This window comes from Sabethes cyaneus, chromosome 3 (genome assembly GCF_943734655.1).
Source record: "Sabethes cyaneus chromosome 3, idSabCyanKW18_F2, whole genome shotgun sequence".
In the NCBI taxonomy this organism is placed as follows: domain Eukaryota; kingdom Metazoa; phylum Arthropoda; class Insecta; order Diptera; family Culicidae; genus Sabethes; species Sabethes cyaneus.
Window position 1 is genome coordinate 252,897,157 of NC_071355.1, and position 7,204 is coordinate 252,904,360.

The window sequence follows — 7,204 nt, forward strand, 5'->3', positions numbered from 1 at the left end:
AATCGATGCTGCCAATTTCAAAAGCAGTTTTTTTGTTTGAAACAAAAATTCGGTTTATGAAAATATATTCGCTGTGTTCAGATTGGCAAAAAGAATGCAGTATATACATTTTTATAAACACAATCCCGCTTTTGGGCCGAAAAGCTGCTTCCGAAATTGGGCTTTCCGACGAAAAGTCAATGACTGCTAGTTTCCCGTGAATACGCATGCTTACCGTTTCATTAGAAGTGTATTGAAAAGATGTGCTGTTGATAAAATAGGATTGAATTGGTAAAATCCCTTCAACGTGGGGAACCATGGGTAATAAAAACAATCTTTAATTTCAGTAAGGTAGCAGGAAAGCAATAGTTTGTGTTCTTGATTTTGTTAAATTGTTTTCAAATGCACAATCTTTTGAGAATTGAACGTATGCAATGTTACTACTTTGATAAATGTTACATACAACGCATGTAGCATGTATATATGTTGCATATAGCATTTATATATGTTGCATATAGCATGTATACATGAAGAATCGAATGATTACAAGCATGAATACATGCTACTATCACTACAAAGAGACTTACGTAGTCCTGCGTCACCTATATATGCGGTCGTGTCTTGTACACAACCCCTCTGATTTTTCTTTCGTTGGTTTAGTTGTGCGCCTAACAGTTGCGCGCAGCTCTGATCTGGTTGCTCGCAGTCAAAGTATCTCTTTTACACTCACACGAAATCTCGTAAGAAACTGTCAACGCAAGAGTGACGAGAAAAGCAACAATATTTCTCTCTCGCTCATCAGCTGAATGCTAGGGTAGCTTGATTCGTGTTTGCCCGTTCAAACATGGATAAATTATTTACAAACGCAATCAGCATTTAAATTTTATCATTTTCGGTTAACGTAAGACATTGTAACTGTGTTGTTTGTAAGTCTGTACGTAATAGATCAAAACAAATGTTATCGAAGCAAAGAATAAGAGCATAAACATTGAAAACTTACACGTGCTTACACTGTCAATAATACATGATTTACCTTTGCGCACAACTATATAAAGCTGAAAAACGAAATATTTTCTCGGGAAGCACAATATAACAAAAAAGTGCGCCGAAGAAACCGAAACGATTTAATGCAAAATAGCACTTTTAGGAGCGATATCGCACTTGGGATGGTACAATTTTCATTGCAATCAGCAATAATGTTCCTGAATTTTAAAGTAGTCCATAAACTATTTTTGTTATTTAAAAGATTAGATCGAGAAAATGAAATACTCCGGAGAAAACGGTAGGGTCCCAAATTTATGCATGCACAAATATCTGTATTTATGGCAGCTCTGCACTGAAACAAGGACTTTCCATTTATGTGTGTGTTGGTGCATGAAAATGAAGCAAATATCAGGCATCAGATCTTCCCCAAAATGAGGCAAATATTATATATATACACGCGTATTTCAAGTTCGTTAGTGTGGGTGCTTGAACTGTCAGAAAGCTCTATCCAGCTTTTTACGAGCCATAATGACGGACGTGTTCGTAATATTTAACAGCATTTTTGACATTTCCCTAATACATCGCATGTTTTCTTTCCGCACATTCCTTTAGTTTTACCGTGAACACGCGGAAAGAAACCGTGCGATGTATTAGGGAAATGTCAAAAATGCTGTTTAAATATTACGAACACGTCCGCCAATATGGCTCGTAAAAAGCTGGATAGAGCTTTCTGACAGTTCAAGCACCCACACTAACGAACTTGAAATACGCGTGTATATATATAATATATATAATATATATATAATATAAAAAGATTTCTGTTTAGCTAAAGCATTTTTCTAGTCAAAATTACTATCCGTTACTTTCGGTGTTACGCCAACACATAACAAAAATGACAAGATCGTAATCAAAATTACTAGATTAGATATTGATATGAGAAGTAGTAAAATTGCTTAAAAACATGTAGCTTGTTCAAGAATCATGGTATATTTGAATAGTTTTATCATTCAATAGCTTATCCGTTTGCCCGTAGTTGAGCAATTGGGGTTCAAAATTAGGGTATTTATTATGTTAAAAGTTCTACAGTTCCTAAACAAGCAAAGATAGAGGAATATACTACATTCGGCAAAGTAATGTATTTTTACCATTTGTTCAACTTTATAAAACATGAAAAAGTCATACAACAACTACAAAAAGAGTTCAAATAGAAATACTGATTTTACGATTCAAATATAAAAAATATTCGCTGAAGACACAGTCTTCAGCAAAATTATTTGTAATAATATGCTTTAAAACTATGCAGAACACATCAATGTGTGATATTGAAGCTGAAGAAAAATAGTTTTCTTAGTTCTGTTTTAGATGGAATAAACAAAATTTGAATTCCAACGGACGATAGAACTTAACTTAATTTCAAAAAACTCTTCAAAGGTTCCATAAACCTAAAACCAAGTTCTCCACTCGAAAAGTCGAAACTCAATGAGCACTTTTTTTTTGGTTTTGGTCTTGAAAATGAGGCAAGCAACATTTATATACACCCATATTTGGGTGCATGAGTTGTCAGAAATTTATTGACAAAGAAATCGTTTTATATACGAGTGTCGGTCTATAAAAGTGTTAATGATGTTCTACATCATACACTCTTGCTGGCTACTATCCGTCAACAAATACGTCATGACATGGCTATTCACCACCGATCATCTACAATGATTTCGCCCATGCGGACTTCAGGGAAATCCAAAGAACGCTGACTAGCATCAATTGGGACGCAGTTTTGGACAAGGAAGATGTTAATTCTGCCGCAAAGACATTCTTTAATATCTTGAACTACACTATCGATCGGCATGTCCCAAAAAGAACCATGCCCGCTCTGAAGCAGATAACGCCTGGGATAATTTCGGTAAACGCTACTTTACGACGTCTAAAATCCGAAAGGAAGACCGCTCTCAAGAAATTCTCAAACCATAGAACGTTGCCACTCCGTAACCACTACCTTCCAATCAATACGCGTTACAAACTATTAAGTCGCTCCTGCTTTCGGAACTACCTGTCTAACAGCGAACGCAGACTGAAAAGGAATCCGAAATCCTTTTGGAAGCACGTCAACAAACAGCGGAAGGACAAGGGGCTTCGGTAAAGTTCCTAGGTAGTGAAACTGCAACATAGAGCAGATTTCCGAACTATTCGCGCGGAAATTCTCCTGTGTATTTACTGATGAAAGGTTGACAAGAGAAAAAATTCCCGCAGCCGTCCAGTGCGTCCCCGTGCTTAGCAATTGTTTAACTCACCTTTCCATCGACGACGCGATGGTCGTATCAGCCGCCGCGAAGCTAAAATCCTCTCGTTCTTCTGGACCGGATGGTATTCCGTCTCTTCTGCTGAGCCACCTGTTCAGTTTAACAATCAGCACAGGTGTCTTTCCAACAATATGGAAATCGGTTTACATGTTTCCTGTACATAAAAAGGGAAATAGAAGAAATGTGAATAACTATCGCGGCATCTCTGCACTAAGCTCAATGTCGAAACTGTTCGAGCTTGTCGTGTATGCACCTATATTCGCGCTCTTTAAGCAATATGTCATAAACAATCAACACAGCTTCATGCCCAAGCGGTCCACGACCACCAATCTTCTAACTCTTACATCCGATGTGATAAAAAGTTTTGACAACCGGTCGCAGACGGACGTTATTTACACGGACCTTTCCGCTGCTTTCGACAAATTGAACCATCGAATCGCCTTCGCTAAACTGGACAAACACGGAATCGGAGGCTCGTTGCTATGATGGTTTAATTCATGTCTCTCCGACCGACACCCAGAAGTTAGCATCGATGGTTTTACCTCCGGACCTTTCACTGCTAACTCTGGAATTCCACCATCTCGGACCTTTAGTCTTCCTCGTCTACTTCAATGATGTCAACTTTCTGCTTAAATGTCCGCGACTATCTTTTGCCGACCATCTGAAGCTGTATGCTAAATTCGACAGTCCGTCCGAGTGTCCGACGCCGCATGCTGCTAAACTCCGAGAAATGTGAAACAATTACCCTCTTGTCTTCGACTACATGCTATCAGACGTGCCTCTACACGCTTAAAAAATTTAACCCGCGAATGAATAAGATTAACTCAGAAATGAGTGACTTTCAACTCAAAAATGAGTAAAAACCGACTCACTATGACAAAAAGTGGAACAGCCCAAAAATTTGAGTAATGGCAATTTCTAAATTCTGAGTAGTTTAGGTCGACCTCATAACTGAGTTAAATTTACTCGTAATTTTTGTAAGTACTACTTAGTTTTGGGTGAAATGGCACTCATTTTTGAGTAAATATTGCTCATTAATGAGCTTCTACGGTGGAACTCATAAAAGGAGTAAGAGTTACTCAAAATAGTGTGTAAAATATACGCATGTTTTGAGCTGTTCCACTTTTCGTGAAAGTGGGTCAAATTTTTTAAGCGTGTACGCCGCGAAAACTGTGTCAAGAACTTGGGAGTACAGTGGACCCCCGTTCGTTTGAACGATTCCTCATGCAAACTAACGGGGTTAGCTTTTAATTTGAACAACTGGTAACCCTAAATATGCTGGAGCTTGTGTGAGCTGGCTACGCTTTTCTTTGTTATTGTTTTGGTGGTTTGATTCAGTTGGCAGTTGCAAGCACCGAATATTTCATTCTCCAATCAGATTTCTACCATATTCGTTGGGAAAACGTATTTTGAAACAGATTAAGCACGCTAGATCAGTACAAACAAATCGTGTTTATGAGCATTGTCTGCATGAGCAAATGATGTCATATTGAGAATGACATTTGAACCATTTTTAATTTGCACATCGTGCAAACCAACGGGGTTCAAATTAAAAAGTGTTCAGATTAAAAACGGTCAAACGAACGGGGGTCCACGGTATTGCTTGACTCTAAGCTTGATTTCAAACAGCACATCGCATTTATTGTCGACAAGGCCTGCAGGAATTTAGGATTTATCATGCGGATCGCCAAGAACTTCAACGACATCTACTGTCTCAAAGCTCTCTACTGCGCTCTTGTCCGGTCCAATCTTGAGTATTGCGCTCCAGTTTGGAGTTACCAAAATGCAGTTGACCGAATCGAGTCTGTGCAGCGCAAATTCATACGTTTCGCTCTTCGGAAATTGCCCTGGAATGACTCCTATCAGCTGCCATGCTATGAACAACGCTGCAGACTCATCGATCGCGACCTTTTGAACGCTTGTCGCGATGTGAACAGAGCATTAGCTGTTGCCGATTTGCTGACCTAGAGAGTGGATTGCCCTTGTCTACTCGCAAATCTCCGCAAATTAGCCGCGAGGTACTGAAAACTCGATTCCTGGCACTAGCTCCTAGATTTTAGATCAGGTGTAACAGTAGGGCCAAAAGGCCTGTTGATATCTTCTATACCTATAAAGAAGGATTTCTGTCTGTCTGTCTGTATGTTCCTTATAGAATCGAAAACTACTGAACCAATCGGCATGAAAGTATGCATGTAGAGGTTTTTTGGGGCCAGGAAAGGTTTTAGTGATGGTTAGAAACCCCTCCCCTCACTAAGAGGGGGGGCTCCCATACAAATGAAACACAAATTTCTGCATAACTCGACAACTAATCAAGCAAATAGAAAAAAAATTTGGCGTGTGGGTGTTTTCGGTGACAAGAATTTATTCTATGGTAAATTGAGACCCCTCCCCTCTTTATAAGGCGAATTATAACTCCTCTCCTCTTTAAAAGGGGGGGTTTCCATACAAATTTCCTCATAACTCGAGAACTAATCAAGCAAATGGAACCAAATTTGGCATGTGAAGGTATTCGAGGGCAAGAATATTTTCTATAGTAAATTAGGACCCCTCCCCACTTTAAGAGGGGGCTCCTGTACCAAAGAAACTCAATTTTCCTCATAACTCGAGAAGTAATTAAGCAAATGGAACCAAATTTGGCATGTGGGTGTTTTTGGAGACAAAATTTTTTTCTATGATGAATTGGGACCCCTCCCCGTTTTAGGAGGGGGGGTCCTATACACATGAAATACAAATTTCCTCATAACTGAAGAACTAATCAAGCAAATGGAACAAAATTTGGCATGTAAAAGTTTTCGAGGGCAAGAATATTTTCTACGGTGAATAAGGACCCCTCCCCACTTTAAAAGGGGGGCTCCTATACAAACGAAATACAAATTACCTCATAACTCGAGAACTAATCAAGCAAATAGAACCAAATTTGACACGTGGGTGTTTTTGGAGACAAAAATTTTTTCTATGATGAACTGGGACCCCTCCTCACTTTAGGAGGGGGGGCTCCTATACAAATGAAATACAAATTTCCTCATAACTCGAGAACTAATCATGCAAATAGAACCATATTTGGCATGTGGGTGTTTTTGAAGGCAACCATTTTTTCTATGATGAATTAGGACCCCTTACCTCTTTAAGAGGGGGGGGCTCTCATACAAACGAAATACAAATTTCCAAGAATTTATTCTATGGTAAATTGAGACCCCTCCCCTCTTTATAAGGGGAATTATAACTCCTCTCCTCTTTAAAAGGGGGGGTTTCCATACAAATTTCCTCATAACTCGAGAACTAATCAAGCAAATGGAACCAAATTTGGCATGTGAAGGTATTCGAGGGCAAGAATATTTTCTATAGTAAATTAGGACCCCTCCCCACTTTAAGAGGGGGCTCCTGTACCAAAGAAACTCAATTTTCCTCATAACTCGAGAAGTAATCAAGCAAATGGAACCAAATTTATCATGTGGGTGTTTTTGTAGGCAAGAATATTTTCTATGGATTTCTCCACTTTAAGAAGGAGGGGAGGCTCCTATACAAATGAAAAACAAATTTCCTCATAACTCGAGAACTAATCAAGCAAATGGAACCAAATTTGGCATGTGGAAGTTTTAGATGGCAGAAATTTTTTGTATGATGAATTACGGCCCCTTCCCCTTTTAAGAGGGGAGCTCCCATACAAATGAAATTCAAATTTCCTTATAACTTGAGAAGTAATCAAGCAAATGGAACCAAATTTGGCATGTGAAAGATTTTGGAGTCTTGAATTTATTTTACGATAGTTAGAGACCTCTCACCCCTGTGGTAGGGGGATATGGACTCATACAAATAAAACAGAAATGTTTGCGAAACTCAAAAACTAATCGAACGAATCGAGAAGTTTGAGACTCTTCCATAAAACATTAGTCAATACAAGACCACAAAAACTATCTATAGTAACACTAGATCATTCAGGACGA